Genomic DNA, 16,353 nt, shown 5'->3' on the forward strand with positions numbered 1-16,353 from the left:
GTTTGCAACACCGGCCATATCGCACCTCTAACAACCCTCTCACATGCAGTTTCCAAGTTCATAATTGCAATATATAGCTTCTTACACACAACATTCATCTAAATCCTCCTTGATTCTCCGCAATGGTACTTTGTATCTTTACCTTATCTCTTTTCATGATATGCTGACAACGATACTGATTTTTAACTGATAGTAACAAGTGGCAATGAGCCTAAAATGTTAATATGTAACACAATCTGTAAATTTAACCTGAATGAAACTGTGTATCTGTGGTTGCCGTTACATGTGTATCTCCCCTCCCCCCCCTCTCTCTCTCCCTGCCGTGTTGCGTGATATTACTACCTCCAAGAGAAACTAGTGATGGTGGGCTAAGTACGACTATCATTCTTGGTAGAGATCTTCCACACTGCGGTAACGGTGCTGTCTCCTCCACATACGTACAACAGGTAACGTACCCACGGTTTCTTCCACACTCACTGTACAATATCTAAACATGTTTGTGCCCTCGAGGTTTGCGTCAACACCGTCGATTGATTTTTTTTATTTCTCTATATAGCTATTCTGCAGGTGGTAGTTAAAATAACTACAGTGGCACACAATGTATTCAGGAACTTGATCTCAAAATAAACGCTGTAGCTGTTGCCTTGTTAAATGTTGTGTATGCGAGGTTATTAAGCATAAATTGCAAGGTTATGTAGTACGAAAGTGCCATAATGTTAGTACTGCAAGAAAGTTGTAAATAATACACATTACATAACTAAATAAGTATTATATATGGATTAAATTTATTTAGTGTTAAAATTAGAAATTTATATTAATAAAATAAAACAACAGTAAATAACAGTTAGATTACACTGATGCAACTTTTATGTAATGAACTTCGCCTCAGTCTAGATCTTGACAGCTGACCTAGCCTGACCTTTCATTACCAAGCTTGACCTGCACATGAAGCTGACTCCCAGTTATTTTGTTTTATATATAAAACTACACCAAAATTACGAGTCGTGAGCCAAAAGCAGAATATAACACGTAGTAATATATATCCATATATCTCTTGATGATGGTGAAAGAATCTTGATCCAAGAAATTGAAGAGACCTCGTCCTCCAATCAAGCCTGATTATCCTTCATTTCTCAGGCGCTGTTTGGCTCCTACGACTTTTTCTCTTCCCCCTGAATATAATGCTAATGATCCATCTTAACATGCGCCAGGGAAATTTTCCTGTGACCTGGTCAGAGCTTTCTGCATGTTCTCAAATTTCTGGTGTTTCTATTATTTTCCTGATCTGATCTTTGAATCAAAACGAAATTTCGAGATGTAAGAATATCTTTCTAAAGTAATTCCTTAATGTATATTAACAAATGATCATTGGAAAAATTATTTGCAACGTTTTTAAGAACCAGCTTCTGATCATTAACTCGACTGTGGTGGCGTTATTTTATCAGGAACATAAGAAAAGTTATGGCGACGTTGGTCTTAGTCACACGATGACCCTCTCTGGCGCTTTTGATAATTTAATGAAGGCCTTCCGATGGCTAACCGGTTCACCCTGTAAAAAACTGTGCTTCGCTCCCTGCGTGATTCGATAGAGGTGTCCCTCCCTGCATAACCCCACTACCTGTACCTTAATACACGCAAGATACATAAATAGTGCTTTAACGCGCACAAGAGGCATAATGCATGTACCTCAACACAAAAGGAATAGTGCCTGTACCTCACACACGAGGCATAGTGCCTGTACCTCAACACAAGAAGCATAAATAGTGCCTGTACCTTAACACAAGAGGCATAAATAGTGCCTGTACCTTAACACAAGAGGCATAAATAGTGCCTGTACCTTAACACAAGAAGCATAAATAGTGCCTGTACCTTAACACAAGAGGCATAAATAGTGCCTGTACCTCACACACAAAGAGACGAAGATACTGCAGCTCAAGTGACCTAGCAACTAAAATTAAGTACTTCCAAGAAATGCGGTGTTGCTGATCCACACCTTCAAGAAGCTTGGGAACATTAGCTCAACACACTCGAGAAATTTAGCAACTGTAGCTTAACACCTAAATAGGCCCATAAGTTTTAGATGAACACTCTCAAGAAACACAGCAGGAACTAGAGTATGAACAATGAAAACATGAGACTAACCACAATTCTAAACTAGGTTGGCTTAATCCGTAGAGATGCTGTTACTGCTCTAGGCACCCTGGAGGCAAAGACAACAATGGTTTCCAGGGCAGATTGTACACCAGTAGTAATACATTATCAAAACCGAATTATCACACGAAAAATAATAATTTAATTTTTTAATTTTACAAAATTAGCAAATTTGAACCTACACGTAGATACGTCAGCTTTGTAAGTTTGAAGCCGTTACTGAGAAGCATTCGCAAGTTACCGCACGGAAACCTTGGAGGAAGATAAAAGTACTCTGAAAAAAACTTTCTTGTATTCTTTCGGCAGACCTTTTTTTCAGTATATATTTAGCCGAACTTTAATCCTGGGGTGAGAATTATAGTAACTGCACTTTAAAAGATGGGTGAAGATGTTAATCTTGGAGGTGGAAATTATAGTGTTTGTACACTGTAGGATGGGAATGTGGCAGTTTAGAGGATTGTTTGAATAATGATGTTGACGTACTTCTGCCAAGACAGCTAAATATTTAATGAATGATGGTAAATGTGTTTTCTTTGTATGGATCACCTACCTTCATAGGAGACGGTTGGTGAGTTCAAAAATATTATGGTTTTTATAATTCTGCCACTTTATGGGGTTAGGAAGTCTTCCTTATTAATTCTTTCCCGTCTGCGCGCATGCAGAGTATTAGTCCATTGACGTTTGTGTCCATCTTGACTTGTCTCCTGACTCTATGACTACTTTGACCTGCATAACTGGTTTTGTCCTCTGGGACCTTATCTTAAAGCTGTGCATTGAAATTTCCTCAATCGCTTTCTTCTGCAATTCATTCTACTTTTCCACTACCCTAAAGCTAGATAATTAAGAAACATGTGCAATAGTTAGGTACCTCTGCTCAGTAACGTCTCGCTCACACACAAGTCTTCAGAATAAAGCTTCGCAATAATGATACGTAACTCTTGCACACGTGTCTTTATTATATAAATAAGATATTTGTGTAACATTTGGGCATCTTTATTCTGAAAACGTTTCGCTAGCCAGTGGATTCATCAGTCTAATACAGAGAAGAACGGTAGAAGATGAGGATTTTGAGGTAATCACTCCCTTGGCTGATGCTGAGGGATTATTACCTCAAACTCCTCCTCCTCCTCTTCCACCGTTCTTCTCTGTATTGGACTGATGAATCCACCAGCTGGCGAAACGTTTCCAGAATAAAGAGGCCTAAATTGTACATGAGTGTCTCATTTATCGACTTATCGGCTTTCTAAATTATTTATACAAACTTAATTATCTACGTGTCGGTATTGCAAACCATTGTTATACTTACCTTAAAACTTGTCATACTCTGCCATTCCTCTCCTAACTGTCCTTAGTTGCCCTACCAGTTCCTGTTATGATCGTGTATGTTGTAAACATAACCTTGAGCTTTCTGAACATGTTGGACCAGGTGGGGATTCTATACTGGGGTCACGTACATGTTGGACCAAGTGGAGACTCTATGCTGGGTTCACGTACATGTTGGACCAGGTGGGGACTCTATACTGGGGTCACGTACATGTTGGACCAAGTGGAGACTCTATGCTGGGTTCACGTACATGTTGGACCAGGTGGGGACTCTATACTGGGGTCACGTACATGTTGGACCAAGTGGAGACTCTATGCTGGGTTCACGTACATGTTGGACCAGGTGGGGACTCTATACTGGGGTCACGTACATGTTGGACCAAGTGGGGACTCTATACTGGGGTCACGTACATGTTGGACCAAGTGGAGACTCTATGCTGGGGTCACGTACATGTTGGACCAAGTGGAGACTCTATGCTGGGGTCACGTACATGGTGGACCAAGTGGAGACTCTACGCTGGGGTCACGTACATGTTGGACCAAGTGGAGATTCTATGCTGGGGTCACGTACATGTTGGACCAAGTGGAGACTCTATGCTGGGGTCACGTACAGGTTGGACCAAGTGGAGACTCTATGCTGGGGTCACGTACATGGTGGACCAAGTGGAGACTCTACGCTGGGGTCACGTACATGTTGGACCAAGTGGAGACTCTATGCTGGGGTCACGTACATGTTGGACCAAGTGGAGACTCTACGCTGGGGTCACGTACATGTTGGACCAAGTGGAGACTCTATGCTGGGGTCACGTAAATGTTGGACCAAGTGGAGACTCTATGCTGGGGTCACGTACATGTTGGTCCAAGTGGGGACTCTATGCCGGGGTCACGTACATGTTGGACCAAGTGGAGACTCTATGCCAGGGTTATGTACATGTTGGACCAAGTGGAGACTATGCTGGGGTCACGTACATGTTGAACCAAGTGGAGACTCTATGCTGGGGTCACGTACATGTTGGACCAAGTGGGGACTCTATGCTGGGGTCACGTACATGTTGGACCAAGTGGGGACTCTATGCTGGGGTCACGTACATGTTGGACCAAGTGGGGACTCTATGCTGGGGTCACGTACATGTTGGACCAAGTGGAGACTCTATGCCGGGGTCACGTACATGTTGAACCAAGTGGGGACTCTATGCTGGGGTCACGTACATGTTGGATCAAGTGGAGACTCTATGCCGGGGTCACGTACATTTTGGACCAAGTGGAGACTCTATGCCAGGGTCACGTACATGTTGGACCAAGTGGAGACTCTATGCCGGGGTCACGTACATTTTGGACCAAGTGGAGACTCTATGCCGGGGTCATGTACATGTTGGACCAAGTGGAGACTCTATGCTGGGGTCACGTACATGTTGGACCAAGTGGAGACTCTATGCCGGGGTCACGTACATGTTGGGCCAAGTGGAGACTCTATGCTGGGGTCACGTACATGTTGGACCAAGTGGAGACTCTATGCCGGGGTCACGTACATGTTGGGCCAAGTGGAGACTCTATGCTGGGGTCACGTACATGTTGGACCAAGTGGAGACTCTATGCCGGGGTCACGTACATGTTGGGCCAAGTGGAGACTCTATGCTGGGGTCACGTACATGGTGGACCAAGTGGAGACTCTATGCCGGGGTCACGTACATGTTGGGCCAAGTGGAGACTCTATGCTGGGGTCACGTACATGTTGGACCAAGTGGAGACTCTATGCCGGGGTCACGTACATGTTGGGCCAAGTGGAGACTCTATGCTGGGGTCACGTACATGGTGGACCAAGTGGAGACTCTATGCTGGGGTCACGTACATGGTGGACCAAGTGGAGACTCTATGCTGGGGTCACGTACATGGTGGACCAAGTGGAGACTCTATGCCGGGGTCACGTACATGGTGGACCAAGTGGAGACTCTATGCTGGGGTCACGTACATGTTGGGCCAAGTGGAGACTCTATGCTGGGGTCACGTACATGGTGGACCAAGTGGAGACTCTATGCCGGGGTCACGTACATGTTGGGCCAAGTGGAGACTCTATGCTGGGGTCACGTACATGGTGGACCAAGTGGAGACTCTATGCTGGGGTCACGTACATGGTGGACCAAGTGGAGACTCTATGCCGGGGTCACGTACATGGTGGACCAAGTGGAGACTCTATGCCGGGGTCACGTACATGGTGGACCAAGTGGAGACTCTATGCTGGGGTCACGTACATGGTGGACCAAGTGGAGACTCTATGCTGGGGTCACGTACTGTATCGCTGACCTAAATTATGTACTACATAAAAATATGTAGGAGTCTTTATTCATGTTTCTTACTTCTGTTTTGAAGTTTGCCAGTCTTGCTTATGTCGCTGTAGAGAGAAGAGATAGATAGATAGATAGATAGAGAGAGAGAGAGAGAGAGAGAGAGAGAGAGAGAGAGAGAGAGAGAGAGAGAGAGAGAGAGAGAGAGAGAGAGAGAGAGAGAGAGAGAGAGAGAGAGAGAGAATGGGGTCTGCCATAATGGTAGTCGCCGCGACATGGTACGAGACACTTTACGCCCTCCTGAAGTGTATATTATATGCTGTGACGAGTGAGTACCATGGTTCTTATGTGTTTTTTCCTAAGGGAAGGGATGTGTCTGCGGTCAGTGTGTCAGACCTCACTCAAGGTGACACTGGCTCACCAACACCAGTGATAGTCCTCACCAACACCAGCTGAAAGTCCTTACCTACACTAGCTGATAGTCCTCACTAACACAAGTGATAGTCCTCACCAACACCAGCTGAAAGTCCTTACCTACACTAGCTGATAGTCCTCACTAACACCAGCTGATAGTCCTCACCAACACCAGCTGATAGTTCTCACCAACACCAGCTGATAGTCCTCATCAACACCAGCTGATAGTCCTCATCAACACCAGCTGATAACCCTCACCATCACCAGCTGACAGTCTTCACCAATACCAGCTATAGTCCTCATCAACACCAGCTGATAGTCATCATCCACACCAGCTGATAGTCCTCACCAACACCAGCTGATAGTCCTCACCAACACCAGCTGATAGTTCTCACCAACACCAGCTATAGTCCTCATCAACACCAGCTGATAGTCCTCATCAACACCAGCTGATAGTCCTCACCAACACCAGCTGATAGTCCTCACCAACACCAGCTGATAGTCCTCACCAACACCAGCTGATAGTCCTCATCAACACCAGCTGATAGTCCTCACCAACACCAGCTGATAGTCCTCACCAACACCAGCTATAGTCCTCATCAACACCAGCTGATAGTCCTCATCCACACCAGCTGATAGTTCTCACCAACACCAGCTGATAGTTCTCACCAACACCAGCTATAGTCCTCATCAACACCGGCTGATAGTCCTCACCAACACCAGCTGATAGTCCTCACCTACATCAGCTGATAGTCCTCACCAACACCAGCTGATAGTTCTCACCAACACCAGCTGATAGTCCTCACCAACACAAGCTGATAGTTCTCACCAACACCAGTTGATAGTTCTCACCAACAACAGCTGATAGCCGTCACCTACACCAGCTGATAGTCCTCACCAACACCAGCTGATAGTCCTCACCAACACCAGCTGATAGGCCTCACCAACAACAGCTGATAGTCCTCGCCAACACCAGCTGATAGCCCTCACCAACACCAGCTGATAGTCCTCACCAACACCAGCTGATAGTTCTCACCAACACCAGCTGATAGTCCTCACCTACACCGGCTGACAGTCCTCACCAACACCAGCTCATAGGCCTCACCAACATCAGCTGATAGTCCTCACCTACACATGCTGAGTCTTCACCAATACCAGCTGACAGTCCTCCCCAACACTAGCAGAGAGTCCTCACCAACACCAGCTGATAGTTCTCACCTACACCAGCTGATAGTCCTCACCAACACCAGCTGATAGTCCTCATCAACACCAGCTGATAGTCCTCACCAGCACCAGCTGATAGTCCTCACCAACACCAGCTGATAGTTCTCACCAACACCAGATGATAATCCTAACCAACACGAGCTGACAGTTCTCACCAACACCAGCTGATAGTCCTCACCTATACCAGCTGACAGTCTTCACCAATACCAGCTGACAGTCCTCCCCAACACTAGCTGAGAGTCCTCACCAACACCAGCTGATAGTTCTCGCCAACACCAGCTGACAGTCCTCACCAACATCAGCTGAAAGTCCTCACCAACACCAGCTGATAATTCTCACCAACACCATCTGATAGTCCTCATCAACACCAGCTGATAGTCCTCACCAGCACCAGCTGATAGTCCCTACCAACACCAGCTGATAGTCCTTACCAACACCAGCTGATAGTCCTTACCAACACCAGCTGATAGTTCTCACCGACACCAGCTGATAGTTCTCACCAACACCAGCTGATAGTTTTCACCAACACCAGCTGATAGTCCTCACCAACACCAGCTGATAGTTCTCACCAACACCAGCTGATAATCCTCACCAACACCAGCTGATAGTCCTCACCAACACCAGCTGATGGTTCTCACCAACACCAGCTGATAATCCTCACCTACACCAGTTGATAGTCCTCGCCAACATCAACTGAGAGTCCTCGCCAACACCAGTTGTTAGTCCTCGCCAACATCAACTGATAGTCCTCGCCAACACCAGTTGATAGTCCTCGCCAACATCAACTGATAGTCCTCGCCAACACCAGTTGATAGTCCTCGCCAACATCAACTGATAGTCCTCACCAACACCAGTTGATAGTCCTCGCCAACATCAACTGATAGTCCTCGCCAACACCAGTTGATAGTCCTCGCCAACATCAACTGATAGTCCTCACCAACACCAGTTGATAGTCCTCACCAACATCAACTGATAGTCCTCACCAACACTAACTGATAGTCCTCACCAACACTAACTGATAGTCCTCACCAACACTAACTGATAGTCCTCACCAACACTAACTGATAGTCCTCACCAACACCAGTTGATAGTCCTCACCAACACTAACTGATAGTCTTCACCAACACTAACTGATAGTCCTCACCAACACTAACTGATAGTCCTCACCAACACCAGTTGATAGTCCTCACCAACATCAACTGATAGTCCTCACCAACACTAACTGATAGTCCTCACCAACACTAACTGATAGTCCTCACCAACACTAACTGATAGTCCTCACCAACACTAACTGATAGTCCTCACCAACACTAACTGATAGTCCTCACCAACACTAACTGATAGTCCTCACCAACACTAACTGATAGTCCTCACCAACACTAACTGATAGTCCTCACCAACACTAACTGATAGTCCTCACCAACACACTGCGTCTCATTAGCATTATATACATGAAATATTAAGCTGAGGTGGGTGATGCAGCGAGGGGCGCGCTGAAGGCTCGATCCTTCCTCCATTAGTCATGACCAGGCAAATCTCTTTTCATATCCTGATAGGAGGCGGGATAATTCACACATGATATCGTGTTTATGACCAGACAGCATTCACCATAGGGAACATTAATCTCTGACCTCCGTTACAGATATTGAGTAACAATTTAGGTGCCTTGCTAATATATTTGTTAGAAGTACCAGCCAAGATATTAATAATTCTTTACGTTTCAACCCCTGTACATCTTCACAATATCATGTTCACTCAACCCCTGTACATCTTCACAATATCATGCTCACTCAACCCCTGTACATCTTCACAATATCATGTTCACTCAACCCCTGTACATCTTCACAATATCATGCTCACTCAACCCCTGTACATCTTCACAATATCATGTTCACTCAACCCCTGTACATCTTCACAATATCATGCTCACTCAACCCCTGTACATCTTCACAATATCATGTTCACTCAACCCCTGTACATCTTCACAATATCATGTTCACTCAACCTCTGTACATCTTCACAATATCATGTTCACTCAACCCCTGTACATCTTCACAATATCATGTTCACTCAACCCCTGTACATCTTCACAATATCATGTTCACTCAACCCCTGTACATCTTCACAATATCATGTTCACTCAACCCCTGTACATCTTCACAATATCATGTTCACTCAACCCCTGTACATCTTCACATCATCATGTTCACTCAACCCCTGTACATCTTCACAATATCATGTTCACTCAACCCCTGTACATCTTCACAATATCATGTTCACTCAACCCCTGTACATCTTCACAATATCATGTTCACTCAACCCCTGTACATCTTCACAATATCATGTTCACTCAACCCCTGTACATCTTCACATCATCATGTTCACTCAACCCCTGTACATCTTCACATCATCATGTTCACTCAACCCCTGTACATCTTCACATCATCATGTTCACTCAACCCCTGTACATCTTCACAATATCATGTTATGATGTAAATGGTTAAGAAAACAGACACTCTCTCACACCATACATGACACTCTCTCACACCATGCATGACACTCTCTCACACCATGCATGACACTCTCTCACCATGCATGACGCTCTCACACCATGCATGATACTCTCACACCATGCATGACACTCTCACACCATACATGACACTCTCTCACACCATGCATGACACTCTCACACCATACATGACACTCTCTCACACCATGCATGACACTCTCTCACACCATGCATGACACTCTCACACCATACATGACACTCTCTCACACCATACATGACACTCTCTCACACCATGCATGACACTCTCACACCATACATGACACTCTCTCACACCATGCATGACACTCTCTCACCATGCATGACGCTCTTAATACAGGAGGTCACTGAGTGCTGCTGGTGCTCTACTTATACTGATTTATGGAAGGTGCGCTGCTTACAGTGGCTGTAGAGGGAGACGTGAGGATCCCGTGGAGAGAGGAAGTGGGGAACCAGTAGTGGGAGATGTGGGGATCTTATGGAGGGAAGATGTTGGGGTACCTTTGGAGGGGGGATGTTGGGGACCTTGGGAGGGGGATGCATGGGGAACCTTGGGAGGAGAGTGGAGAGATTATCAAGAGTTTGGGTACCAAAACGTAGAGGAAACAAACCATTGGAGGAAGCAGGTGTTGTCTACAGTGAGAGAGGTGGGACTGACCATCTCCACCTCTCGTTCTCTGATTTATCCTTTTGGGTGACGGCTGATTAGCCAGACTGTTGGAGCTGGTAGTTATACACACCAGGGCTTTGCTAGTCAAAGGCTAAGTGTTGGACCATGCCAGTGTTCCCTGTCGGTGGTATGTCTGCTATTGATTTCTTGTATATATATATATAACGAAAGGCATTAAGAGGCTTAGGCATGGTTTTTAAAAATCCCTTCCAATACAATTTTACAGACATTTAGAAAAACAATATACCACCGATAACCTTTTGGTGTTCCGAAAGTAGATGTAAGATTTATTTCCGAACTTTAAATTGCCCGAGCTTCTTAGAGCACTTAACACAGTGACAAATTTCATGCCTCGTTTTGGACAAAATTACGGACTAAAAAAACAGAGAAGCGGGACTCTGCCGCCAGCTTGTGAAGTTTATGCTGCCTCTCATTTGGAAATGTACAGTAGTTTCAAAATATTTTCCGTAATTATATAATATAAATTGGTAGCTGTTTATTACATTCCGTTTAAATGCCATTAGTATGGTCACCGACACGAAAATAACACTAATATCAACATTAAACGTGTTGCTGAAAAATTATCAGAAAAATAAAAGAACATAAGAGTGGAAGAGCACAGCTCTGGCACATACTTGGCAGGTCTTTTTTTCAAATACAACTCCTGACATTCAAATACTGGACCAACCAAGCTTCTAAAACTGCCCGAGGCAGAAACTTCAGTAACACTCAACCCACGTTCTGCAGGTCCCACTTAAACCTAACCCTTCTGGCTCATGCATTCGTTTAATCTATTTTTAAAACAACCTAATGTTTTAACTCTCGGTCTATCTTCGTATGAAAGATTCCCCATACAGTGCATTAGATTTGTCATATATCACTATCTTCTCCGGTGCATTTATATAAATCCATTCTGTAATATGGAGACCAGAACTGAGCTGCATGATCTAATGAGGCCTTACTAATGATGTATGGAGCTGTAGTATAACTTTTGGACTTCTGTTACACTTCTTGATATAAATCCAAGTTATCTGTTAGCGTTATTGCGCACACTTTGATACTGATGTCTTGGTTTCAGTTTACTGCTTACCATGAGTCCCAAGTTCTTTGCCCATACTGTATGGTAAAGTTCTATATTATTTACTTTATAAATGCCAGAGTTATTTACTATCAGGTAAATGGATATAAAAACAGCTGATGATATACTGAATATGGCTATGTTTTGCTTGATAAAGATCTTGACGAGCGAAACGTAGCTGTGATAAATGTTTCATTAGTTGTTCTTGCGTCCATTTACTTAACATATTGCTGAAACCTTTCAGTATATCGCTACAAGAACATAAGGAAGGAGAAACACTACAGCAAGTACGCTGGCCCATACCTGGCAAGTCCTTCACAAATCCAAACTCTCTAACTGAAATATTTGTCTACTTATGGCTCCCCAAGATTTTAGCTCTGAAAACTCTACCAACCCATTCTGCGCAAGTCCCACTTAAATCCAATCCTTCTCACTCATGTGTGTGTCTACTGAAATAGCATACGTGTGCACCTTCGGCTCACTCGTAGTTTTGTTGTATAAAGTAACTTTCAAGTGGGTGGGACCCAACACATCACCAAGTCCCACCACATTTCCCAAGTTTCACGACATTCTCAAGAACCACCACACTTCAGAGCCCATCATCCCCACAAATTCTCTACCTCCTACCTCACCCCCCCCCCCAAAAAAAAAAAAACATACGCACTGGCCAAGCAAGAACGTGCATCAGTGTATACACAGATGACATCACTAACAACCCCCAGGAATTAAATGAAAGCAAAAGAAGAAATCCAAGACATAATTTATGAAATCAAGTTAATAGATATGATTGGATGATTGCAGATGCCATTTTCCTTAAACACTACTGCATAATTAGAGAGAGAAAGGGGGAAATGGGAACAAGAGAAGCATCGATAAAAACAGTGATTAACAGCTTGAGTTGTAACGTAGGCAACATGGCTGTAAGGTTATCCATCACTTTTAAGTCGACTGTGAATCGAATGTGTCTGATATTTTGTTATTATATTTACTTTCGCCTTTTCTGATAAAGTCGAACCTAGAACTCCAAGGCTCTGATAAAACATCTGCATTTTTTATGTAAAGCTCTACTAGAAAATCGAACCTAGCTTCCATAGGAACTAGTCCGGTATTTAGACGCAGTACATGGATTTAAATAAATATACAACAGCTCAAAGGGGAAGTAAGCCACAATACTTAATTGCAAAGGTGAGGCTCAAGAGCACCATTTCTATTCTTTCTCTTACTTTCTTTTGGAAAGATATCATGTAGGGCAATATCATCATAACAATAGTAAATACATGCATAAGTATACATCCCAGGTTTAAGGTCAATACTGTACTAAGAATTAGGGTCGCGCAGTTCAGTGAGGTTGCTACTCTCCTTATCGACAACCCTGATCTCATGAATGCTTGGTTTACAAGCACACTTGTCTCATCTCACTGCCTCAGTTATATTAACTCTCCTAGTATGATGTTCGATCCCCTAAAGTCAGAAACGCAGTCACATGCGTAAACAGGTAAGAATATGTTGTGGTGATGCCTGAACCAGCAATAATACTGCAGTGATAGAAGCTTTCAGTGTCAAAGTCAAGGAGAATCCGACAACTTCCTGATACTAACTGTGATGGAACGCGGTCACATCTTGCCACCTGACGTGCACGCACTTTCATGCATTGCGCAGCTACGCTGTTGTCTCTTTTACTGACGATGCGCTTTTAGGTTGCTTATAAATTAGGTCTGGCTCTTTGCTACGGCTTAAGACCATGGGATTTACTTTTATATTTTCCATATGATCACGCATTAAAAGCCAACACACACAATATCAAAGTATCGTGTCTGGTTGGGCAATTATCCACTGGTCTTTTTTTCCCCTCCTTGCACTGGGCTCGTATGAAATCAGTGGCTCCCAGTAACTGTGCAGACCACATATGGAAGTATGGGATCCCTAATGACCGTTCAGTCTCTACAAAGGGAAGGGTGAAGATCCCTAACAACAGTGTAGACTCCACATAACAGAGGGATGGGATCCACAATAAGTGTTACAGGCTCCTCATATAGGAGGGGTGAGATCCACATTAAGTGTTACAGGCTCCACATATAGGAGGGGTGAGATCCACAATAAGTGTTACAGGCTCCTCATATAGGAGGGGTGAGATCCACAATAAGTGTTACAGGCTCCTCATATAGGAGGGGTGAGATCCACATTAAGTGTTACAGGCTCCACATATAGGAGGGGTGAGATCCACAATAAGTGTTACAGGCTCCTCATATAGGAGGGGTGAGATCCACAATAAGTGTTACAGGCTCCTCATATAGGAGGGGTGAGATCCACAATAAGTGTTACAGGCTCCACATATAGGAGGGGTGAGATCCACAATAAGTGTTACAGGCTCCACATATAGGAGGAGTGAGATCCACAATAAGTGTTACAAGCTCCATATATAGGAGGGGTTAGATCCACAATAAGTGTTACAGGCTCCACATATAGGAGGAGTGAGATCCACAATAAGTGTTACAGGCTCCATATATAGGAGGGGTGAGATCCACAATAAGTGTTACAGGCTCCACATATAGGAGGAGTGAGATCCACAATAAGTGTTACAGGCTCCATATATAGGAGGGGTGAGATCCACAATAAGTGTTACAGGCTCCACATATAGGAGGTTACCTGGAGGTTATTCCGGGGATCAACGCCCCCGCGGCCCGGTCCACGACCAGGCCTCCCGATGGATCAGGGCCTGATCAACTAGGTTGTTACTGCTGGCCGCACGCAGTCCGACGTACGAGCCACAGCCCGGCTGATCCGGCACTGACTTTAGGTATCTGTCCAGCTCTCTCTTGAAGGCAGCCAGGGGTTTATTGGCAATTCCCCTAATGCTTGATGGGAGGCTGTTGAACAGTTTTGGGCCCCGGACACTTATGGTGTTTTCTCTTAGTGTACCAATGGCGCCCCTACTTTTTATTGGCGGCATTTTGCATCGCCTGCCCAGTCTTTTACTTTCGTAGGGAGTGATTTCTGTGTGCAGATTTGGGACCATTCCTTCCAAGATTTTCCAAGTGTAGATTATGATATATCTCTCCCTCCTGCGTTCCAACGAGTACAAGTCAAGTGCTTTCAAGCGTTCCCAGTAGTTAAGGTGCTTGACAGAACTTATACGTGCAGTAAAGGATCTCTGTACACTCTCTAGATCTGCGATTTCACCTGCTTTGTATGGAGATGTTAATGTACAGCAGTATTCCAGCCTAGAGAGAACAAGTGATTTGAAAAGGATCATCATGGGCTTGGCATCTCTCGTTTTGAAAGTTCTCATTATCCATCCTATCATTTTCTTTGCACGTGCGATCGTGGCACTGTTGTGATCCTTGAAAGTGAGATCCACAATAAGTGTTACAGGCTCCATATATAGGAGGGGTGAGATCCACAATAAGTGTTACAGGCTCCACATATAGGAGGGGTGAGATCCACAATAAGTGTTACAGGCTCCACATATAGGAGGGGTGAGATCCACAATAAGTGTTACAGGCTCCACATATGGTTGATTAATCATCCACGATCACACCACAAGGAAATCTTAATGTAAGAAGAGGCAGTAGATGCGACGTTGGTAGGTTGTCATCTAGTTGTGGGGTGTTCTTGTCAAGACTGTTCGTCACTCCTAAGATCCTTCCCCAACCATCACCCTCTCCCCCCCCCTCTCTCTTTCACACACACACGACAGAAGATACAATAGATATATTATACAGAACATTTTCAGTGCGTGGGTACTGAAAAAAGTGATCCACCAGACAGTTGGAAGTGAAAGGGAGAAGATAGCAAGAAGATAAAAGTTGTGGGAAGCAAGAAGAAAGGTGTGAGAAGGATAACTGGATGTGCAGTATATGTAGGCCAGACATTAATATGGGGGTGGAGGTGGCCACACCTTCTAAACAGCTAACTTGCTAACACTGTTCCACATTAACAAAGTAGTATCTACTTATATTTAACCTAGGTGTGTTAAGCTGAACTTTTAGGTTCACTCTTCCCGTGGCAGAGAAAGTTTTTTTTTATTTTTTTTTTTGGTGGCTATGAACAAAATATTTTTTTTGAGCTTCAACTAGGAAATCTAATTTGTGTTGGCCACGACAGGAATGTTAAAAACCTGTTTTATTCGTGTGAATGCTGCAGTGGTCACGGTCTGCGAAATCAGCTGCATGGTTTTATAGAAACAGTCCTTCCAACAGCAACAAGACTTACTCGAGTACAGTAACTCTGTCGTACTGAGTGCTGAAACATACTGAAGTAAGTATCATTTTCCTTAGTTTAACTAGTCTCACTTCAACGTCATTACACATATATACGACATTAAACAATTTATTATCATTTTAAGGTCATTATTCTAGACCTATAATTCTCCTTCAATTGTTACATTTACGAATATAATATTTATAAAAACCTAAACCCACGTGGATTACTGAGCACTAATTATATTACTAAACCCATGTGGATTACTCAGCACCAGTTACATTACATTACCAAACCCATGTGGATTACTCAGCACTAGTTACATTACTAGACCCACGTAGATTACTCAGCACTAGTTACATTACTAGACCCACGTAGATTACTCAGCACTAGTTACATTACTAGACCCACGTAGATTACTCAGCACTAGTTACATTACTAGACCCACGTAGATTACTCAGCACTA

General features: G+C 44.0%; 1 protein-coding gene across 1 annotated transcript in view; it reads left to right on the plus strand.

The window, feature by feature from the left end:
* Positions 1-341: 341 nt before the first annotated feature.
* The window catches only part of LOC128684388 (uncharacterized), an 80,164-nt gene continuing 64,152 nt past the window's right edge, over positions 342-16,353 (plus strand). Inside the window, exon 1 of the mRNA XM_070095459.1 lies at positions 342-446. The gene's annotated coding sequence lies outside the window, so the exon portion shown is untranslated. The remainder of the gene's footprint in view (positions 447-16,353) is intronic.

Source organism: Cherax quadricarinatus, chromosome 4 (genome assembly GCF_038502225.1).
Source record: "Cherax quadricarinatus isolate ZL_2023a chromosome 4, ASM3850222v1, whole genome shotgun sequence".
NCBI classification, from domain to species: domain Eukaryota; kingdom Metazoa; phylum Arthropoda; class Malacostraca; order Decapoda; family Parastacidae; genus Cherax; species Cherax quadricarinatus.